Source organism: Choristoneura fumiferana, chromosome 7, assembly GCF_025370935.1.
Source record: "Choristoneura fumiferana chromosome 7, NRCan_CFum_1, whole genome shotgun sequence".
Classification (NCBI taxonomy): Eukaryota; Metazoa; Arthropoda; class Insecta; order Lepidoptera; family Tortricidae; genus Choristoneura; species Choristoneura fumiferana.
In genome coordinates, this window is record NC_133478.1 from 12,696,217 (window position 1) to 12,720,654 (window position 24,438).

Sequence of the window (24,438 nt, forward strand, 5' to 3'; positions counted from 1 at the left end):
CTGTAGGCTGATGATGATGATGATGATGGGTTTTATATTCAACTGCTTAACCTAATGCTTATTCGTACAAAGCCGCGGGTAAACGCTAGTGTTACATAAAGTAATAGTTGAGAAATCATTATCATCTCAGCCCATATACGTCCCACTGCTGGGCACAGGCCTCCTCTCAAATTAAAGGGCTTGGGCCATAGTTTCCACGCCGGCCCAGAGCGGATTGGAAACTTTACACACATTGAATTGCTTCGCAGGTTTGTGCAGGCTTCCTCACGATGTTTTCCTTGAGCGTAAAGCTCGTGGTAAATTTCAGATGTAATTACGCACATGAATTTAGAAAAACTCAAGAGGTGCGAGCCGGGGTTTGAAGGCACGATCCTCTGCTTGAGAGGCGATAGGACAAACTACTAGGCCACCACGGCTTGGGAAATCCTATCCTAATCCTAAAATTATAAATGCAAAAGTTTGTGAGTGAGTAAGTTGTGTTTGTTACTCCTTCACGTTGAAACGTCTGGACGGATTTGGATGAAAAGTTGGTATGTAGATAGATGGACATCTGGAATAATTCATAGGCTACTTTTGATTCCGATATTCCCACGGGATAGGGATTAAATCTCGAAACAACAACCGCTGGGCTTATAGTCATGAAATTTGACGCCTTATAGGTACATATATATATTCATTTCGACGAAATCCTTTTTGAATGATCGGATACCTTGATAGTGTCGTCAGATATCAGAAAACCTCCGCCGTACAATTTCTATATCACGTATTTCTTTTTTCGTATTTTTGTTTTACAGCCGTGGTGGTTTAATAGTTTGACCTATGACCTCACAAGATCGTGGGTTCAAATACGGACTTGTACTTCTTGAGTTTTTCGGAACTCATTTGCGAAGTTTACATTCGAAGTTCACCAATAGCATACCATCTTGACAAATCTGCAATGGTGTAAAGTTTTCAAGCTGTACTGGGCTCGCATGGGAACTACAGCCAAAGCCCTCTCATTCTGGGAGGAGGCTTGTACCCTGCAGTAGGAGATGGTGATGATGAGTTTTTCCTCAACTGTATTGAGCTTGACTGAATAAAATCAATACGAATTGTCCATTGTCAGTAAGATTTCAACGACCTAGATCTTTTAAAGTGTTTTATTGGCAATATCCTTGAATATTCGCGATCCCGGGGCTTATTAGCTACTGAAGGCATTTCATTGTATTTGCTCTGAACTTATTAGAGGCTGAGATTGGAGCGAAGGGACGTATTAAGGAAAGTGCGAGTGTATTGCCACGTCAATTTTCACGTTATTTGGGAGTAGAGAGTTACGAGTATGTTTATATTGTTGGAATAAAACGTGCATGTGATCCATCCCCAGCCTATATACGTCCCACTGCTGGGCACAGGCCTCTCAGAACAAGAGGGTTTGGGAACTTCACACACACCATTGAATTGCTTCGCAGGTTTGTGCAGGTTTCCTCACGATGTTTTCCTTCACCGCAAAGCTCGTGGTAAATGCATGCTCGTGGTGGTGCATGTGATAAGTAGAGAAAAATAGTCCTAGAGACAATCTATTCTGTCATCAACTATGTTTTTAATTTGAATTGTTTGGCAGGTTTGTGTAAGTTTACAGTGTTTTCTTTCAGCTTAAAACTTGTGGTAAATTTCAAATATGAATCACACATGAATTTCAGAAGACTCAGTGGTGCGAGCCCAGACTCGAACTCACGATCCTTTGCTTGAGAGACCATAGATCGAACCACTAGACTACAACGTTATTAAAGTCTGATGTCTAGAACCATCTAATGAGGACTATCAGGGGCTATCGTGTATGAATTCGCCGCTAGAGGCGCTAGTGTAGCGAGAGGTCTCCGAAATGTCAAATGTCACTGTTTTTGGGTGAGCTACGCGGGTTTATTTATAATTAGAATAATTTTGCGAATATTTTGCAATACCTGAAATTAATTACAGCAAATATGCGTTACGGGGCAATGAATGTCTCTGTTTTGAGACAGTTTTGTCTTTCGGAAACCTTTGTCCTCCCTTTTTTCCGAACAAAACGGGACTTTGCAACACTGTGGCATGCTCGATATTTTTATGGTACGGTTTTAAGGTATTAAATACGATTTAAATGTAAAAAAATGTTTACGCCCGTAATAAATAACAAACTAACCACTTTACCTATTTCAGGACCTTTGTCTACAGTGGCACCAACTGGTGAGCGCGAAAACGGTAGCCCTAAAATGGGGATCAACTTTCAACACCACGTATATGTATCTACAGAGTGCGTCCACAGTGTTGAGTGTAGTATTAAAACATAAAGTATGTACAGTCAAGTACAGTCGAGGAATCTGCATCGAGTACCAGGGCGGAAACTTTTCATAATCAAAATCGCTATGATTCCTTTGGCAAATGTACGGGATATCAACGTGACATTGTAAATATATTTATCTGATGTTCTAAAACTGGTAATTTTGTTGCTTTACCTTACAATCGCCCCAAATCTGTAACAAAAAACGAAAAGCTCATTAATTAGGTAATTGGTATAATGAATACAAAGTGTTCACAGCCTGCCTCTTTCTGGCTAAAAAACCTTCATCGCAATCTGATTGGAAATCCAATTATCTGAAAGCTAAATCTCTTACTGATAAAAAAATCCTTTTCTTTTCTCTTTCTTCATTTCAGTAAGTCCATTAACAATCGTAATTAGAAGCTAGCAGATTGCTTTCGAGTGAGTCGGGTACCTAAGTCATTTTAAAAATGTCTGCCGAAGTTTTTACAAAGCATTATCAAATATAGATTTTGTTTTTTTGTCGTAATTTTTAAAGTAAGACTTATTTTTCTACTATTTATTGTAGATACTATTGTCGCATATGCATACGTTTTTAAAATTAGAGAAACTCGAAAAATAAACTGTAAAAACTTAAGTTTTACTCCTATTAAAATGAAACAGTGATATGTATATGTAAGTCTTTTCTTTTCCTATTCATTCGTATTTGTATTACATTGAACCCCTACTAATATTATAAATGTGAAAGTAACTGTGTGTCTGTCTGTCTGTTACCGTGAAACGTGAAACTTCAACTGCTGAATCCATTTAAACAAAATTCGGTATGGAGATAGTTGGAGTCCCTAGGAAGGGCATAGGCTACTTTTTATTCCGGCAAAATCAATAGTACCCGCGGGATAGCAAAAAACGAATTCTGCACAGACGGAGTCGCAGGCAACAGCTAGTGTTTCATATATAAAACATATAGTACATTACTGCAGAGACCAGTAAGTAAGCCATCCTGTACCACTACCATGAGTACTCGATAGCGACGGCGTAAATTATTTGTAACAAATATTTTACGCCGTCGCTATCGAGTACGGTCACTGTAAACTCATGGTAGTGGTACTGGATGAGTAGAAGTTTAATTTCATACTTACTTCCTGGACGGTTCGAGATTACTTCCTGGACACTAGCAGCTAGTCTCCAGGATGCGTTACTTTCTTGATGACGTAATGGCAACATTTCATACCATTTTTAAGAAATAGTACATTACTGCAGAGGCCATGAAGTAAGGGATTGATGGACGAGTTCGGGGTAGACGGCCGAGTCGTAGACGAGGCCGGATAAAACGAGTCCAGCAATCCCTGTTCTGGCCGAGGCTTGTATAGTGCTTTTCTCAAACAATGTGAGGAAATATTTCATCCATCCATCCAACCATCCATCCATCCATCCATCCATCCATCCATCCGTCCGTCTGTCCGTCCGTCTGTCCGTCCTTCCGTCCATCCGTCCGTCCGTCCATCAGTCCGTCCGTCCGTCCGTCCATCCATCCGTCCTTCCATCCGTCCATCCATCCATCCGTCCGTCCGTCCTTCCGTCCATCCGTCCATCCGTCCGTCCGTCCATCAGTCCGTCCGTCCGTCCATCCGTCCGTCCGTCCATCAGTCCGTCCGTCCGTCCGTCCATCCATCCGTCCATCCGTCCGTCCGTCCGTCCGTCCGTCCTTCCGTCCATCCATCCATCCGTCCGTCCGTCCATCAGTCCGTCCGTCCGTCCTTCCGTCCATCCATCCGTCCTGTCATCCATCCATCCGTCCGTCCGTCCTTCCGTCCATCAGTCCGTCCGTCCATCAGTCCGTCCTTCCATCCGTCCATCCATCTGTCCATCCATCCGTCCATCCATCCATCCATCCATCCGTCCGTCCGCCCATCAGTCCGTCCGTCCTTCCGTCCGTCCATCCTTCCGTCCGTCCATCCATCCGTCCTTCCATCCGTCCATCCATCCATCCATCCGTCCGTCCGTCCGTCCATCCGTCCGTCCGTCCATCAGTCCGTCCGTCCGTCCGTCCATCCATCCGTCCATCCATCCATCCGTCCGTCCGTCCGTCGCATCGCATCGCATCGCATCGCAAATGCTTACAGAGTAGTGGTGGTTGGCTGTTTGTAATTTTTCTTTTGTCAGTTTAATGTTAGTAAGCAAATTTAAAAAGTTAGAGCAGCGGACAATAATGGATTTTCATACATACTTCATGGCCTAGGCCAAGAAGTTATGTAGGGAGGTGGTAGGGAGCCATAAATGAGAAACTTCATGTCTCTATTTCGTGATATTAACGCATACATTTCCGAGCATGTTTGAGAAAAATAATTTTATTTGTATAAAGTAGCCTTAGTACCTGTTAATAGTTGTTATATTTATAATGGAAATAAATATGGGCGTCTTCATTTGTATCAATGAGACTAAATTGCGGAGTTCCTTGAGTAATTAAGCAAATTTGGAAATTGATAGCCGTAATGAAATGTCCCGCCGAATAATAGATTGTTTACATTACTAACTAAATTCGTACCCGGTACGGTAGGTACTTCGAGCGATGGCAGCTGATTTCACGTGTTTGATAAAATAATGGTGTCATAGTGGCTGCATAGATGAGCGTGTATACTGGTAAGTGACTGCAATATCAACGCTTTTTAAAAGTCATGTGTTTTCTGTTCGTAGGTAGTTTTCGCTACAAAGTTAGAAAAACGTATAGCAACCTGATTATGAGTGTAGGGCGTAACCAATATGTGGCAGGAAATGTTTTTTTTTAAATGAATGCATCAAGGTTTTCAAAATAGTTCCGTAAAATTATAAAAAACAAGCTTAGACAAATAAACAAGACGCTTTTATTTTAACTGCTTGGCGGCTTCATCATTAGACCCTTCCTTAGCCTAAATACACCGTAAAACTATTCTAACAAGTCCAAACATGGCTCGGTTACATTGTTCTGTCTTGGAGTTCCAGTGTCTAGCTTCCGACACCATCAAATTCAGACTTTGTTAACTTTCTATATATCTATCGGCTGTCATTTACTTGTCAATTTACTTTGCGGTATATTGCTGGCAATTATAATTTTGTCAGAAAGTTAACAAATTCGGAATTTTAATTTATTAATTAAATTAATTTCATGGTTAACTTACAGAAATACGTTACTTTAACCTCCTTTAAAAAAAACCTGGCTGCCGGTAACACACAAGTTACAAGTGCAATATATGAGCGTGTTAAAAGTAGCTTATTGCACTCTTGCATTCATACTTACAAACATTTATTACTTGCATTCTTGCTTGTACTCTTGATTTCTGGGACTTGCATTAGTGCATTACGGAAAAGCTAACGTGCGTAGGTATGTCACGCACAAAACATGGCGCAGAAGTATGAACGCAAACTGACATTCTTTTATCTTAAAATATGAAAATATATTCCTCATATCACGTTGAGAACTTACGCCTGAACTGTATAAAACTTTAGCTAAAGTTTTAAAAGTGACAGGATTTTGAATGGAAAGTTGTCTTCACTTTGAAAGTTGTAATCTAAATGTATGCTGTAGGCAAAACCAAAACATTATGATACGAACAAGTATATGAAAATGTTTGGCCGTTTCCCACCGCTATTTGCCTGAACGTTCCCAAGGCGCGCAAAGTCCGATTACAGCTGCAATGTTCTATGTTCAGTTCCTGATTTAACGCAAAATAAGCCTCAAATTGTTCAGCGTAAAGCCTAGTTCGAATCACGCATTTTATCTTATTTGCAACCTTGTAAAACTGAGCCGCTCCCGCAAGGTACTAAACCGTCCGCATTTTGACAATTTTCACTTGACTAAAATGTTTGCGAGGAAAAGCACTTACTTTTGTGTTCCTTAAAACAAAACGGTGATAAGATTTTTTCGTGCATTCAATTGCAAACATTTGTGGGGACTGAATGAACAAAGATTTTAATTGAATTTGACCACGTAAAGAATGAAGATATAGTGGACATTGAATACTTGTATGAAAATTATGTACTGTGTGAGGTGTAAAGACCAAAGACTATGTAAATTGTAACGGATTCAATTGTTTTGAACACAAATATTGCATTTATTCTAGATGTAATTAAATAAGAAGGTAGTTTTGTTTTTTTTATAGCCGTTTTAGGTTTTATTAATAATAGTCAATTCATTTTTATCTTTATTTATTAAAACGTACCTTGTTCTTCAAAGTACTTATGGTGAAACTGTACTTACTTAAGTATTTTTTTACTCGGCTACGGCAAAGCAAATTGAACGAGTGAAATAGTGAAATACATAAAAACGTTTCTCGAAACTTAGCTTTAAAAAAAGAAACAATAAAAGTGTTGTTTTAAAGGCTCAAAATACTCGCATACTTTAACACTTGACGGCCGTCAAAAAAACCACTTTAAAGTGTTTGTTTTTATTCGACTAAAGCAGCGACAAGTTTTTACACAATTCGAGAAAAGTTAATAATGCCATAGAAAAGCGTAGGTCACCCCTTTTGGGGTACAGCAGTATCCCTCGAGCCCACACCGAAATAAGATATAGCAAAAAGTTTAGATACAAAAAGCATAAAAGCATGATGTTACGAGTACACAGAAGACACTGTCAGATATTCCCTCTAGATTTGTAAGTGTCATAGTGACAGCTAACCTATTTTAGTGTAGTTTACTTATAGTTTTACGGTGTATAAGTACTAAATGAAAATATTGATCCCATCAAAATTACTGAAATGTATAAAATTAATTACATTTGCTTTATTTTAACATATTATGCTAACATATGCCCCGAGTTCACGAAGCTTTGTGACGACACCGCAGAAGTACAGGCTAGTTAAAGCCGTAATAATAATTTTATATTCATGTTTTTAATTTTTTTTTTATTTGTTTTATTATTTTATGACACTGATCTTGTGTGTGTCTTGATTATTGAAACAACTGTTTTTACAACCAAGTATTTGTATTGTTCCAATCCATTTTAAAATTTCACTGCTATCATTTTATTTTCACATTTTCACTCATTATTTTAAATTGCTACATGTAATCAAATATCGTTCGTTTCGTTTGCTGCGCGTGTGTGGTTGGCCGTGTCAGTTGTCAATGTCAATGCTATGTCAAATATAACGCCCTTGTGTTGTTAGCGCTGAGCATAAAATGGTCGCGTTCACAATGAGGGCTATCGCGAATGAATTCGCCGCTAGAGGCGCTAGTGTAGCGTGAGGTCTCCGAAATGTCAAATCTCATAGTTTTTGGGTGAGCTACTCGGGTTTATTTATAATAAGATTTTTTTTGTGAATATTTTGCATAACCTGAAATTAATTATGGCAATTATACGTTACGGGGCAATGAATGTCTGTGTTTTGAGACAGTTTTGTCTTTCGGAAACTTTTGTCCTCCCTTTTTTTTCGAACAAAACGGGACTAAGCAACACTGTGGTTGCTGGATATTTTTATGGTACGGTTTTAAGGTGTTTTAAATATGATTTTAATCTAAACTTTGTTTTAACGCCCGTAATAACAGACTCTAAAAGCCACACTTAAAAACCTCACGCAACAGTGCGCCATCTAGTGAGACAAAAAACGATAGCCCTCATTAGACACGGTCTGGTCGTACCACCATAACATGGACTTCATTTATGATGTCTGTGGGTCGTACGTGCAGCGTGCAAATGACGGCCTCACGGTCCCACCGGAAGACCGGCGCTGGCTCTCGAGCCGGCATTATGCTGAGGTGGGTCCGTTTCGTGATAGTTGCTTGCTTACATTGTTATCTCGTATGCCTGTCGTTTATGTAACTGTCACGAATAAATGTTTTTTTGCATCGCGACAAGAAGTTTTGTACATCGCATTTTTAAACGCGCCGTAAACGCAAACTAAGAAACAAGCGCTTTTTTCTTTTCATAGAGCAGCCATACAACTCACGCGCGTATCGCGTTTGAATCGATACAAACGCCCGTTTAAGAAATACGGTATGCAAAGCCCCTTAATTAGTATTTTTGTTCATGAATTTTAGCGCTCTGGCAAATTTTTATTTTTCCAAAAGAGTTCCGTCATCCAAAAAGGTCGAGAACCGCTGGAGTAAATTAGTACTGTGTTGGTACAGTCACTAGCACCAATACCTGACACAACAAGCGTGCATAAATATCTGATACGACTCTATTTCTAGGGCCGGAAGTACCTACGTGTCAGATATTTTTGCATGCTCCGCTGTGGCAGATATTAAGGCTGGTACTGTACTTGAAACTCCATGTTATCAAACATAAATAAATACTGTTCTCAAACTAAACGCAAATATTTGTAACTATTTGTAGTTGTTTTAATATCAAAGAGACCGTCATAATTGGCAAGGCAACATTAAGCAACTTGCTATTTGCTGCAATGATACCAACTGCAAATATAAATTCAGATTGAATTTCCAACTTTTAATACATATTTAATGAACCATAATACTAGTAAATTGCATCTCTTTCAATAGTGCAGCAAAATCATTCTCGAATAACGTAGTTTTCCCCTTTGATAGAGTGAGTAAGTATATAAATACCTATTATAAATGTTCAATGTTATTCTCAACTGAAGAATGGAGCAATTAAGTAACGTCAAAACAATAACCACTAATAATGTGTACTTAATTCATTGAATCAGGCGTTAATTTGTGGAGGTACATATCAATAAACTACCTACAAACAATTACTTTGCTCAACCGTGTCCTTACGATAGCTACGTCTATACAACAAATGAATGATCGATGAAGCCTAGTTCAAGACATTTGCTGACAAGAGGCGGAAACCTTATCAAGGCGGATGAGCATCAACCTCGGCAAACTTCTCCTGGCAGGCCTTTGGACGAACATGTCGCTCTCACATTGGTCTAGTCAGCCACGAAAAATGTTCTGGGCAGGCAACACGCCAAAATTCGTCTGAAACAGACGCGTAGGCCTAAATGATGGCGAGTAAAAAGGGATTCTACTTTTTACACGTACTATGGCAAAGCCGTCAAACGAATATTCCACGCATACAGAAATCCAGCTGAAAAATTGATTACGTGTCCGGAATAAAGTAAATTTGTCAGCAAACAGCCCATACCGCCCTAACAAGGTTAAACCATAATCCAACCGGTAATTTTTCTCAGCGACTTTATCCGGTACCCTTCTTAACTCTGATTTATGTGCAAACGTGTGAACTGGGAGTGCGTAAATGGCAAATTTAAATTACAGTGAATATCTTTGTCAAGAATTCAGGATTGTAACAGTGATTTTCAAACGATCACTGCTAAAAGAACACATGTTAGAAGCAATATTATTAAAATTTGATGACCGGATAGCCGAATGGTGAAAGAACCTGAGTACAAAAAGCTCCGGGTCGGGACAGATAATTTGTATGAAAAATACGAATGTTTGTTCTCGAGTCTTGGGTGTCTAGTCTAATATGCGTTTAATGAAGTATGTATATTTCTATTTAAGTATGTTTATCTTGTTGCCTAGTACCTACCGATAACACAAGCTTTTCTTAGGTACTTTGAGACTAGGACAATTGGTGTTAATTGTCCCATGATACTTATTTTTACCCTAGCTAGCTGAAACGAAAAGGCATTCATTGCGTGTCGGGGCAGATATTTGTATGGAAAATGCGAATGTTTGTTCTCGGGTCTTGGGTATCTAATATGTATTTAATTATGTATCTATCTATATAATTATATTTATCCGTTGCTTTGGGACTAGGTCAATTGGTGTGGCGTGATATTTATATTTATATTTATTTATATATATATTCATTGAATGTATTACTTACTTTAGGGGCAAGTTCCGTAAGGTAAGAATCAGAATAGAGAGTATAACTAGATGGAGTTTAAAGATTTTTATTGAACATAAATAACATTTATCAAGTATAACTATGTTCGTAACCAGTTGCATTGGTTATAAACCGTGTCGCAACTGTTTACGCCCTCCTCAGGACATTAATAGAGCTATGTTCTACTAAAAAATACATACATGCATTTATAAAAGTCTTAGGTTAATTTTATTTCTTAAAATATCTATGTTAGTATTGTATATATTTCTTAAGAGAAGTGTTTTAAGTGAACAAGTGCTTCATGTCCACTTACAAATAAGAAAGTGATACTTAGGTAGAGTCATTCACGACGACGCGTGCCGTAGTTCTTATTAAAATACATACATGCATTTATAAAAGTCTTAGGTTAATTTTATTTCTTAAAATATCTATGTTAGTATTGTATATATTTCTTAAGAGAAGTGTTTTAAGTGAACAAGTGCTTCATGTCCACTTACAAATGTGAAAATGATACTTAGGTAGAGTCATTCACGACGACGCGTGCCGTAGTTCTTATTAAAATGTCATCAATGTCTAATTTTGACAAAATCACGCGTCTTCGCGGATGGCACCTGGTAAGTACACTTAGTTAAGATTATTGGAAATTAATTCAATTACCTACAACTTATCACCCCAAATACCTGCGCTAGATTCGTCTAATTACTAACTCAGTCTCATGATATGTGCGATTTAACAAAAATTTAGTAACCTTACTTTTACATTCATAGTATGAAAGTGGGTAGATGTTCAGTAACCTATTCAACTCATTGCATGAGCCGAAAGATAAAGAAATTGTTTTTTAACAAGTGCAATATGGAAATTTCTAATTTTGCAAATGCGGCCACCCCGTCGTTTATCTTGGTTATTGTGATCGTAAGATAGGTCAAGATGTTTGCGTAGAATAATTTTGAGAATAAACATTTGCCTAACAGTTTGTCACGATAATCAAAGGTTATTAACAGTTTACGATAACAATCTGAATAAATTGTATCGTCATCTGAAATATATTAATCGAAAACCATTTTTAATGATATTAAATGGTTACACATGATGCTGGTGGATGCGTCGAAATTGAAAGATTAAAACTTCTGAACTTGCACAGTACCTGTTAAGTGTATACTATACAGAGGAGGTATTTAGGACTATAATAGTTTAATGGCACCATGATGTATACCATATTGTATGCATGCATGCATATAATATAATTAGAAGCGCATCGGTTTGTGTGAGCGAGCAGACTGCTAATTATAGCGTAAGCTTGCAAGTCTGTAGCATGATAAATGTAGATATACAACATTTTGTATTACAGCGTCGTAGCATATGTATTTCAGTACAGGTAATTAAACAGAAAAGCAGGAATTTTTGTAATGAAAAGTTTACTGTTGGGAATATAATTGCTTGTCTCTAAGATATAATGTCATGTCAATTATATTTAGGAGGAGAGGGGGAGATCCTTCAATAAGACCTAACCTCATCCTGTTCACCGTTGGTCTGATGCGCTTCGCCTGTTGTGAGGCAGTGTGAGGTTTATCATATTTTCTACACGGTAGATTTTTAAAGTTTAATGTCACTAACTAACGTCATCAATAATTATTTTAATATGACTTACAATTGTGGACCAATTCCGAAATCGGAATAATAAATTAATTTCGATTATAAAAAAATATTCAAATTTTGTAAAGTAAGTCAGGGTGATAATAAAAAGTGTTTAGGTTAGAGATCAAAACATTGGACACCTTAACGCTACATAATGTCTTAATCTTTCGTGATTTTCACTCATAAGTAACTGTTACAACTCCCGGCACTTATCACGCTACACGAAACGAGTAATAATTACCACGAAGTTTCGGCCTCATTGCAGTGGCCGTGGTCACTCCTAGACCCTAACGCTGGTAGTTATAACCTAACCACCAAAAGTTGGAAAACCCTCGACTTCGTCACTTCAAAGTTCAATATCTCAAAAATGGCTAAACCGATTTTGATGAAACATGTCAAAGAACCATCGCTGGAAAACCTGACTTCAAATAAAAAAAAACCGCATTCAAATCGGTCCACCCGTTTAAGAGCTACCGTGCCACAGACAGACAGACAGACACACATACATACAGACACACAGACACACGGTGGTCAAACTTGTAACACCCCTCTTTTTGCGTCGGGGGTTAAAAATGTGTATGAAACTTTCCGTTGTGGGTAATTTTCGTGTCACAAGGGAGCTGTTTCCAGTCAGTTGCTTTCTTAACCCGCGACGCAAATATAGGGGTGTTATAAGTTTGACCGCTATAATGTGTCTGTGTGACTGTGTGTGTGTCTGTCTGTGGCACCGTAGCTATTAAACTGGTGGACCGATTTGAATGCGGTTTTTTATATTTGAAATCAGGTTTTCTAGCGATGTTTCTTAGACATGTTTTATCAAAATCGACTTAGCCGTTTTTAAGATATTGAACTTTGAAGTGACAAAGTCGGGGGTTCTCCAACTTTTTGTTGGTTATATGGAACTACCATTTTATTTAACGTGATCCAACTTTTGGTCTTCACCCAGTTAATAGGACACACTTTCACTCATTCATTTACGATTTTAACTCTAGCTGCATCCATTCGTCAATCGTGTTAAAATCCGACGTTAAACAGCGGAATTTTATCGTCTGACCCGATTCGGTTTTATTGCGTTTTCGAATTCCATTTTATTTACTCAATGAAACAACCGTTATAAACTGTTACTGCCGAATATGGGCCAAATAGGCGATTTTCGACCGTAAAACGACTTATGTTCATTTTATTGTCTAGACTTGATCCACACGTGGGACGTTTGAATCATTCACATGTGGCTAAATTAAGAAGAGTATTACTTTAACATAATGGCTTTTGCCGTATTTGTTTTTGTTTTATTGCCTTCCTTTGACTAACGATGTCTTAATATTATAAAAGTCAAAGATGAATAACGAAACAAAAATGGGTACAGATGTAGGTATAGTGAATGTCATCCTCAGTACTCATCAAGACAGCGTAGAGGAAGGTCGCATCGAACCATGTGGTTAAGATTTGTATTCAATTTTGTTCACACATTCTCTATTGTATAATTTGATCGTGTTGATTGTTACATCTTCAGTGTGATCTTCCAACTCGCAGTTTGACATTTGTCACTAAGAAATAAGTTATATAAACATCCTTAAATACATAGTTTTTTTTAATGATAGATTCCAATTCATTTCAATCAATAGGTACAATACAATAATAATAACAATTCGATTAATAAATACAGATGCTGATACAAAAGACCAAAGTAGTGACGTTGGAAGGTGGGTGGACTTAATCGTATCTAACAAAGTTTCATACACTTCATTCACCTAATACGATAATAAGAGAGAGAGAGAGAGAGAGAGAGAGAGAGAGAGAGAGAGAGAGAGAGAGAGAGAGAGAGAGAGAGAGAGAGAGAGAGATGTACTGTGTCCATTAGTGGTGAAACAGGCCCTTAGTGTAGTTATTTAAGTGATTTAGTAATACCTACATGAATTCGTGTGGTTGTCGTTGGCAGTTTATTCCTCACAGAATCCCAGCTCCGTCTTCGCAGCCAAGGGATTTAAATACATATGTAGATACATATTAAACACCGGAGACTCAAGAACAAACATTCGTTTTGTTTAATACTAAATATCCATATCGACCAGGGACCGAACTCTGGATCTTAAGTTTCATAGTCAGATTCTAAGAACTGAGTTGTCAAAGATAAATATCAAAAGAAAAAGACTCACAAGAACGTTATTCCTCACACTCTAGCGCCTTTATATCCACCATCCTTTTCTCCCTTCAAACAGTAACGTAATCCTCTGCCCGTACAAACATCGTATTCACACTCAAGACAGTAAATCTAAATTTAAAATACACGACAAACAAGATCCGGCACATAAATAGGACATCCTGCACCATCTAGGACATCGGGTGCTGACATGTTCGGACGGCTCGTCTCCCATTTGTTATGGAACCATTAGCGAAATTGAGCGGATTCCAGGGCCTCACGAGCAGATAATTGAGTCCGTGGTGCCGTTTTACGACCAATTTATCATTTTTTGCACGACCCAAAGCGGTTAACGATTACTTCAAATGCGGTGGCGCTTTACCGATATAAAACATAGCTAATAGACTGCTTATTGCAGTGTTAATCGTGCTTTTACGAATAAACAACGTGTGAAAATTAGATTGGCTATTTATTTATTCAATGGTTAGGTTAGATGGTAAGAAAGTAGTTAATTAGAGGACGTGTGTTCGAGCCCAAGGTCGCGCCTGAATTTTTAACCCCGGCACAAAAAGAGGAGTGTTACGATAGTTATTGCTATGACAGGACTCACGTTACACTTTTGTTTCCTTTCCGCTTTCCGCGCTGCTTGTTTTCTAATTGAAAACACTATCTTGCGTACGCTGGCCGGAAGGTGGGACTCTCCGACTGCGGCGCTGGGTACGTACAACTCCACACAGCGCATACCTATCTGCCCAGTGCTCAGCTTTCGAAGGGGGACCAGTATATCCTATCCGGTCTCTTTTTCAACTATTTTTGTTGTAGTGTTGCTTGTATTTTTTATGTTGTGTGTCGACTAACCATTTTTATCATTATTATGCATTGTTAGGAATTCAATTATATTTAACTAAAATATTTTACTAATGGAATCAAATTTTCTGAAAATAAATTATTTTAATTTGATTTACATATATGTTATTGGTGGCCAGTTGCTAAATAATATTGACATGACATACGTCAGTGGTGATAATTATGGCAAAGCTTTTAAGTACTTCGAGGTCTTGCATCCGAAAATATATCTAACTCAAGCTTCTCTTAATACTGCTAGCTGAAGAATATGTCGTAGTATATTTTGCACACGTTTATCTGTAGGTGCCTAATTAGTACGCAGAGTCACAGAATAAAGTTCCGCCATAGTTGGTAGTTCTGGCTAAACGCCAGAAAACAACTGTCATAACTAGCGCAGAAGTTAAATCCCTTTTTGCTTTTAAAATATCGAAAACCACGATAGACTTTTAATGGGCTATTTATTGAGCCAGAAACTTTCTGTTAATAAGTCATATGAAAGGCAGACGATTCGAGTAAATCCAATTACAGAAGTGACATTACACCACAACAAAGTTTCGCTGTTTACCTCCTAACTTTAGTTTAAAAGCTGGCTTAGCTGAGTCGTAGATTAATTGCTTTAGATCCCTGATTTGATTTGAGTTTTCAACTGCGTGCAACCCTGGTAGGGGGAAATAAGACCAATTGAAAACAACATTTTCTGGAGGCTTCTATTACGCATACAAACATCGTCAAATAACCCTTCTTCGGGCAGTTGGGTAACAAGGGACGCGGCAACATTAGCATTGAATATGAGACAGATCATTTTTTAGGGTTCCGTAGTTAGCAAATAATCCTTATAGTTACGCCACATTCATCCGTCCGTCTTTACGCAGCTTAGTACTAAATCTTAATACTAAAAATTTATAATCTAGTATCGGTATACCGTAAAAGTTACACCACTTACTTACACCGTCTAAGTTGTAAAATGAAATGTAAAAAAATGCATTAATTAAAAACGCTATACGTGAATTAGGCATATTTTTTTTCTCGTCTGTCCTGTACAGGACGTCGTTGCACAGGATGATCAAAAACATCACGGTATCTAAAGACCTTTTATCGATTTAGAGATCCGTTTGCGAAATATAATGCTTCAAAATGGAAATGTTCGAAGCTTTAAATGTAAATGATTATGACGATTATACATATATGACTCACATACTGAATGCATATTATAAAGCTACTCCTTTTTTTGAAGTCGGTTACAAAAGTTACCATCAAGGGATAAGGATCCCTACGAGGTCGTTTCCGGGATGGTATAAGCACCCTCGAATGGGTTGGTAATGGGTGATTATACGTAGTGTTGAGAAATGATGGTCAGTTCCATTAACCTTCCGTAGAACCTATAAGATAAAACTAGTTAGGTATTAGGGTGCCTAAGTATATTAAACAATAAAATTAAAGTCATGATGTTTTATACTCCATTGTACCTACTATAACAACCTTCCCTAGTTCCCACCTACTCTATTATCTAGACTGGTTATTGCGTCGTATCCCCCGAAAACTGCCCCTATGATCATAAGGGCTTTTTTCTTTTATTTCATTTTTACATTCTACATTAAATTAGGCATCTTTGAGTGTAATAATTGTCTTTATAAGTTCAAAACTTTTCTTGATATTCAGTTTTATCAAAAGGCCACTATTTCCTGGCGGCAAAATTTGACGTAAATAAAAGCCACTACCGCCGTTAGGGCTATTCTTTGAGGCGCGAACCGCGCGTGTGCGGTGCGGGGTGGGGGCACAAGCGCCGCTCATTCATTACTCCGCGGACTGCGATTGTGAGCGCTATAGTCTTGCGTATTGGAAGTAATGTAGTTGAGAAAAGAAAAGTCATAAAGGAGTCGACAATAGGTAGTAAATTACAACATATACACATATTTTGAGATCAAGTAATAAATAATTACTTCCTTATATCTTTTTTATAATTGCTGAGCTATAATAGAACGTATTTTTAATTTACACTGTCATAATCTTCGTAAAACGCAGAACAAGGCCCTTGTGCTGATTGTAGCATTTTTCTGCGGAATCGAAAAAAAGCTAATGTATGGAAGAGAAGAAGCCATAATGGCATTTGTGTCTTTATTCTACGACAAAATAATTATTTTGCTTTAATTAATGTGTTTAGGTGTTATAAAATTAGGTTTATTGGTGAATTTGAACAGTAAACGAAAGTAATTTCGGTTTTCGATGTGTTTCCATCAAATTAAAATTAAAAATAACACTTAATTTTATTTAAACTATATGAGTCCTTAAGTCCATAGAGGCTTTTTTATGATTTTTATTTTATCATTTAACAAAGATTTTACTATAAACAAGACTTTAAATTTATCTTTCTGTAGGCTGTTTTTGTATCCACAATTTATATGAAATGAAAGCAAACCTTATTGAGTCTCCAATGCCGCCGGATTGTAAACAAGAGATCGAGTTTTTACCTTCAAATTAAATCAGAAGTAATTTTAGAATTCAACAATAATGTGAATTTGCCCGAGCTCGTTATAAGTATAGAAGAAACAGAACAAAACAATTTTAAGACTGAAGAGTATAATCAGCCACTATGTTTAGCGTTTGTGGACTATGAAAAAGCCTTCGATGTAATCGAGACCTGGGCTGTAATGCAGTCTCTTCAGCGGTGCCATATTGATTATAGATACATCGAGGTGTTAAAGAGTTTGTACAGCAACGCCACTATGACGATCCGGTTGTAGGACGAGAGCACACAACCAATCCAACTGCAGCGAGGTGTGAGACAGGGAGACGTTATTTCTCCGAAACTGTTCACAAATGCGTTGAAGGAAGTTTTCAAGCTCTTGGATTGGAATAGGTTCGGCATCAATATCAACGGCGAGTACATCACCCATCTTCGTTTTGCGGATGATATAGTCATAATGGCAGAGTCGCTGGAGGAGCTCAATACTATGCTCAGTGACCTGGACAAGACTAAAATCATGTCAAATGTCCATGTCACACCCGTGCCGGTTATCGATGGTAACGATACACTAAGTTGCTGACCACTATGTTTATCTTTGACAAGTTGTCCAATTGGGTAGGTTCAACTTCGATAAAGAGATCACCCGAAGAATCCAACTCGGATGGGCAGCGTTCGGGAAACTTCGTAATATCTTCTCGTCCAATATTTCGCAGTGACTAGAGTCTTCGACCAGTGTGTGTTGCCAGTGACGACTTATGGCGCTGAGACGTGGTCCTTGACTGTTGGCCTTTTAGAGAGGCTCAGAGTCACGCAACGAGCTATGGAGAGAGCTATGCTTGGAGTTTCTTTGCGCGATAGAATCCGGAATACGGAATTTCGTCCAAGAACTAAAGTCACCGACATAGCTGGAAAAATAATGCAAGTTGAAGTGGCAATGGGCGGGTCACATTGCTCAAAGAACAGATAACCGTTGGGTGAGATAAGTCCTCGAGTGGCGACCACGAACCGGAAGACGAAGCGTTGGCAGGCCTCCCATCAGGTGGATGCTAGAGTTATCGTTCATTGTGGCGTTCTAAGGGGGAGGCCTTTGTTCAACAGTGAACGTGTTCCGGCTGATGATGATGTTACTAAAGTTCATTATCACTGATCTCAATTAGCGCAGACAAGAGGCTCATCGGCATCGCCTGCGACGCGGATTTTTGTCGTCAGAGCCTTCGTCATCGCAGAAGAGTGGCTTACCTGTCGATATTCTACAGGCTACATTTCGGAGAATGTGCTTCGGAATTGCACGACCTTATCCCACCTGCTCCTTTCTTCCACAGGTCGACCAGAAGTAGGCGGGGTCTCCACCCTTACGTTGTCAGTATTCCAAAAATCCGCACAAAGCGTTTTCGCTCTTCCTTCATCAACCGCACAGCAAAAGAGTGGAATTCCCTGCCTGCGACTGTGTTTCCTGAACACTACAATTTGGCCGCTTTCAATTCCAGGGTGAATGAGCATTTACTAGGCAAGCGTGCTCCATCGTAGGCCTCATCCTCGCTTTCCATCAGGCGTGATTGTGGCCAAACGCAAGCCTATACTGTATAAAAAAAACAATGTTTTAAGATTAATACGAGAAGAACAGTGTATTGAGTTTTTTTTATGGTCCGAGAGGCGATTTAACTGTTTTTTTTTTAATATTGCTACTTACACTTAATTTCTTACTTACTTTCTTTTATATTTGAGATTTAAGAAGCAATTATAGTTTTGTGATTTTCTATGTTCCTCAAGTTAATTATCTGATCTAAAGATTAACAAGAGAAGAACAGTGTTTTTATTTTTTTATTAATTACCTATTATAATATTTTTTAATGCCTGAGAGGTAATTTAATTGTTTTTTTAATAGTGTTACTATTTTCTTAAAATAACTCGGATTTTATTAAAGATTTTATATCTTTATTTTTTTGTTTTTTTTAATATTCAAATTGTACATTTTCTTTAAAAACTAATTATTTTCTTGAGCGATGAAAATGGTTAACCAGCAATTTTTTAATTGAGAAATGACTTAATGGCGATTGCGACCTCAACATTTACGACGAAAAAGGCCACAACATTCCTAAGAACCAAAGTTTGGTGCTTTCGACGGTAAATACAACGGAGAATAAGGAATTAAGGGACATAACTATTTTAAATTCTATTATTATTACCAATTTTTTTTTCTAAACCAACCACAGGATGTTAATACATGATACTAAAACAAAAAAATATCAATATCTTTGTTATTATTTTTAATAAACACAAAAAAGCTGCTCCTGAAAAGTTGCTGTTTTGCAATTACGCCACTTTTCGTGGGATACGACGATTGATCTTCTTGGATTAGTAAATTGATAACTAAATTTACATACGAGTTTAAAATTCAAATTATTAATTTTGAACAAAGTCCATTATGGTAAGGTTAGGTATTACAAAGACTTACCTCCAATGTCTAAAAAATTCTAACGAACATTTTAGGTATAATTATTAGATATTACTACATTTGGGATGATGATGATGATGACTACATTACAGTCTCTTTCTAAATTACATTACACCATTTTGCTACATAATCTTATAAATACCACCAATGGAAGCCAGATGAATGTAATTCCAGTCCTTCGCCGCTGTAGAAAATATATTTCGATTGTTATTCATGTAAGGTCATGAAATTGGACAACTTTACTCATAAAAATAGCATTTAAACTTTATATTAATTAAAACTTCGCCAGATAAGAATAAATTGGACGAACTGGGTCTGTTAACTAAAGGTCAAAGTTTGTTATTTGGCTTAAATATTTATAACAGTTTTTAGTGGCTAACCAATTCAACAAGGTAGTGATCTAAATTAATTTAATTAATCCGTTTTTAGTTTGTTTAAATTGGCAATCAATCTGCAAATCTAATTATCAAAGTTGGCCTCTGCAAATATTTACTGTTTAAACCCCTTCTAGTTCGTGGTCTAGTTTAAAACGGTTTTAAAAAAAGGTTTTTACTTAATTTAAACAGGGTTGCATTATCTTGAATTTTTTTTCAGTAAGTACCTAATTCCTATTAACTACTCTCAGTACTAGTAGTAGTCATAAGGTCTCATCTTTTGGCATACTGAGGTTTCAATTGTAAATGGTTTTTCTACAGTGACTATTTCTCCTCCTGGTTTTAAGGATATCTATGTAACATCTCGTGGAACTTGCGACTCGCCACTCGTTCTTCCGCGAGCGGGTGAGAACGTCCAGTCCCGAAGATTCACGAGCATAGCATTTAGAACATCTTAAAAATTTCACAGTTTTAGAGAAATTTCTAGTAATTTTTCTTGGACCATCTTGTCAGTCTTTCATAGTTATTCCAAAGCAATAAACTTTAAGTAGAAAACTGAATCATCATTGTTTGCTATGTTATCTCTTTCTAACTAGCATGTCAGCACGTAAAACAATAATAGTAATGTGTAAATACTATCTCAAATCACAAGTAGGTGATTGAACTATTAATAATTCATCTAGACGTGACTAGCTTATAGGGTAAATCTGGCAGAGCAATACTATTGAGATGTGAAGCTCGATTAAATGAACGGATTAAGAATTGCGTTTTGGATTAGACAGGTAAATTTAACGGTGAGTTAGTAAACAACCCAACAGTTGGCTGCGAATATGACGAAGTACGTAAAAGTAATCAAAGTTAATATTATTCTCGATTTAGGCAGGTATGATCCAATAAAGCAACCTGGACCTGAAGGACCTGGGTTCGATTCCCAGTGATGGTCTTATTTTTCTGTTTTTTCTGTGCATTTCAGTTTGTATTTTCAATTCCAATAAAGCAAGTTTTAGAAGCAGCTGTCATTGATGTACTCGTGTTTGGGACCAGAGTAGAGACGACAAAATATTTTGTTTTCTTATCTGAGGGGCTACTACGAAATTCGAAAATCAAGAGGGGAGTAGGAGTTCGCTGTCATGCAGAAACTTTAACAGAGGTACGTGGAACTATATAAGTTTGAGAAACCCTGCTTTATAATATTAGGTAGACTTGCTAATTTGTTGAAAGTTTGTACCTAGTTGGTGAAAATCGAGTACGATCCTTTATTCTTCAGCCAATAGCCACCCAATGCTGAGTGTAGGCATCCTGCATTGCTTGCCACTCATCTCGGTCCAGTGCTCTCCTCATCCAGCACCTTCCCGCCACTTTGACCAAGTCGTCGGTCCACCTCATCTCCTGTCTACCAACGTTTCTCCGCCCGGTTCTGGGTACAATCCTTGCTAATATTATAAATGTGAAAATAACTCTATGTGTCTGTCTGTCTGATGCTACCTCTACAACCTTAAGCCGCTGAAAGTCGGATTGGCTTGAAATTTGGTATACATTATGTAAGTTGGATGACATTACAAGGTCAGTCAGCGAAAAAAGCTTGCAGTAAAAAGTAATTTTTAACAGATTTGCACATACCAATTATAAACAAAAATAAATAAATATCATGGGACACTTGACACCAATTGACCTAGTCCCAAACTAAGCAAAGCTTGTACTATGGACACTAGGCAACGGATAAACATACTTGTATAGATAAATACATACTTAAATACATATTAAACGTCCAAGACCCGAGAACAAATATTCGTATTAATTATACAAATATCCGCCCCGGCCGGGATTCGAACCCGGGACCTTAAGCTTCGTAGTCAGGTTCTCTAACCACTTGGTCGTCCGGTCGTCGGTCGTATTTTCAAAGTATTGACGATATTTCCATACACGGGTTCTCTATTAAAAGGTTACACATGATCTGGATTTAGTCTGTAGTTTCAGGCATCAATTGTGTTTAGCTTATTGTATTTCACGCTTTGAGATAACGTTCACAGGCAAATTGAGGGATCAACGAAGGTATGGTAAATAAAGATACGCAAGGCTACTTTGGTAACAGATATTTCATAAAACATCGGTTGTTTTGTACACAATATAAACGTGGGAATGAAGGTAAATTTGAGGACGAATGATTGATGTATATTGTATTCCAATCCAATTTATCACAAGAGTAAACAAAGACGCCATTAACCCGACCATAGACATTTAGTGATGTGAAAACCTAGAACCTATTGCAAAATAATTAATCTGTTCAGTAAATCGATTATTTATTAATTGAATAGATAATACTTGATTTAATTCCAAAGACTGCAGGGCTACTACGAAACTCGAATAAACTCGAAGTTCGTGTCGTGCGGTCCCTCTGACACTTATACTATTTAATACGAAAGCGAGAGGGACGGTACGAAACGAACTTCGAGTTTTGAGTTTCGTAGTAGCCCTGCTGTTTATTCAATTATAAAAGCAGTAACTATTTTTTAATTTTAAGTAAAGTAAATAAAAATCGCTTATTCATCCGCGCATTAATCGATTTTTTAAATGTCAAATTTTCCACCATCTCTATGCTATGGCTAGTCTATGCTACTATAGATTATACACATGTTTCAATCAAGAAATAACGTCAGATCTTGACGAAAAATTTTCAGATGAAAAATAAATATTGAAATCAAGTGAATTTTGGTGATAAAAGTGATTAGACATCTAGTTAAAAGACACGAATTATAGATAAATGTGTTATTGATTCGATCCAGTGGGTGTATTACAAGAATTTTGATGAAATCGGTTTGTTTAAACTTTTAATAAATTGGATAGGCATAACGTATAAGAGAGCGGATTGAATGACCGAGACTTGAGGAGTGAATAGTACGACCGGGTGAGCATAGCGCTGCTTCATATATTTTCTCATACATCTTTTATTTTAATTTTAAGCGGGAGTAGACAACTCATGCGGACAAAGTCACAGGAAAATCAAGAGGTCAAATTAACTCAGAAACTACTCTCTTTAAGATAACTAGCGGCCTACTCTTACTGTGTTTACAAAATAGTCAAGACTTAAAATTAATTTATTATATGGGGTAGTTAGTGTAAAAAGTTTTCATATTACCACCTAATATTAATTTGTTTTTGATTTATGTCTCTTGTACCTATGACGTCAATGTTATTATTGAAGTTGGTATATTCACAAATTTAATCTTTTGCAATAATATGTGAAGTCAATAGATACTATAATATAGATACTTATCTAACTATTGGTAATTTTTCAACTTGGTTTCTATCAATAATGAACTGCGTCATCGGTCAAAGTTAACGGAATCAAAAAAAAACGATGTATGTTGGTGTTATTGTTAATAACAACCAGCCGTAAAGTTTAAATTGTGCGCACGTCATGTCTACACGTCCGTTCTGACCCAACCCCAAAGTTTGCACAACGTAACCCAACCAATGTGTTTGTAGCATGTGCCTGTATAAAGGTACTTAAGACTTGAGTGCTCTTATAATAAACTAGCCCGTTTTGACTGAAAAGTATTCGTTCGTCGCTATCTAGTGGGAAATAAACAATTTTTATAGAATCGAGCTCTCAATAGAGCTCTCGCCAGAATCGTACTACCTGTGTGCCAAATTTTATAATAATATATTTTTTAGTAAAGTTATAATACTTTTTACCCTAAGTTTTTAATAAAAATTTTAAAGTACTCTTTTCTAGGCCAAAATAGAGCTCTCGCCAGAATCCCACTATCAGAGTGCCAAATTTCATAACATAATTCTTAGAAAAGAAATTTTCTCCTTAATTATGGTCCGTCTAAAATTCACTACCACACTCATTTAGTGATTTCATTTTTCTGTATTCCAGATACCGCCAGTTCAACAATAAACATAGAAAAACGAAAACAGTTTTCGATTACTAAATTTTCTACGTCCAATGTCGACCGCAACAGGAAATCGGTACGCGTAAGGCATTGATAAAATCGTTTGGCATTTCGATAAAATCACCTTTTCGTGTCCCTGCCCTACTCGAACACAAAAGACCAACACATGACTGGACCTTTTCAAACGTTTGATTAAAATTTGGACTCGCCCTCTTTACTTGTCCATACGGATGTATGTACAGTCACCAGCACCAATATCTGACACAACAAGCGTGCATAAATATCTGATACGACTCTATTTCTAGGGCTGGAAGGACATGTCAGATATTTTTAAACGCTCCGCTGTAGCAGATATTGATGCTGGTAACTGTACTCGATGATCGTCAATATAATGGCGTAATATGGATACTCAGGATATTTAAAAAACCCGTATATTTATGAGTTAGCTACAGATGTAGAAAATAATCCATTCCCTTCGTAAAAAAATCGGAACACACGATTACTTCCGTATGCTGCCGACTTCATCATCATCATCATGTCAGCCCAAAGGCGTCCACTGCTGGA

The 24,438-nt window shown here is 37.4% G+C and overlaps 1 protein-coding gene across 1 annotated transcript in view; it reads right to left on the reverse strand.

Moving 5' to 3' along the window:
* The window catches only part of LOC141429736 (G-protein coupled receptor moody), a 214,902-nt gene that overhangs the window by 107,826 nt on the left and 82,638 nt on the right, over positions 1-24,438 (reverse strand). Inside the window, exon 2 of the mRNA XM_074090221.1 lies at positions 2,472-2,489. The gene's annotated coding sequence lies outside the window, so the exon portion shown is untranslated. The remainder of the gene's footprint in view (positions 1-2,471; positions 2,490-24,438) is intronic.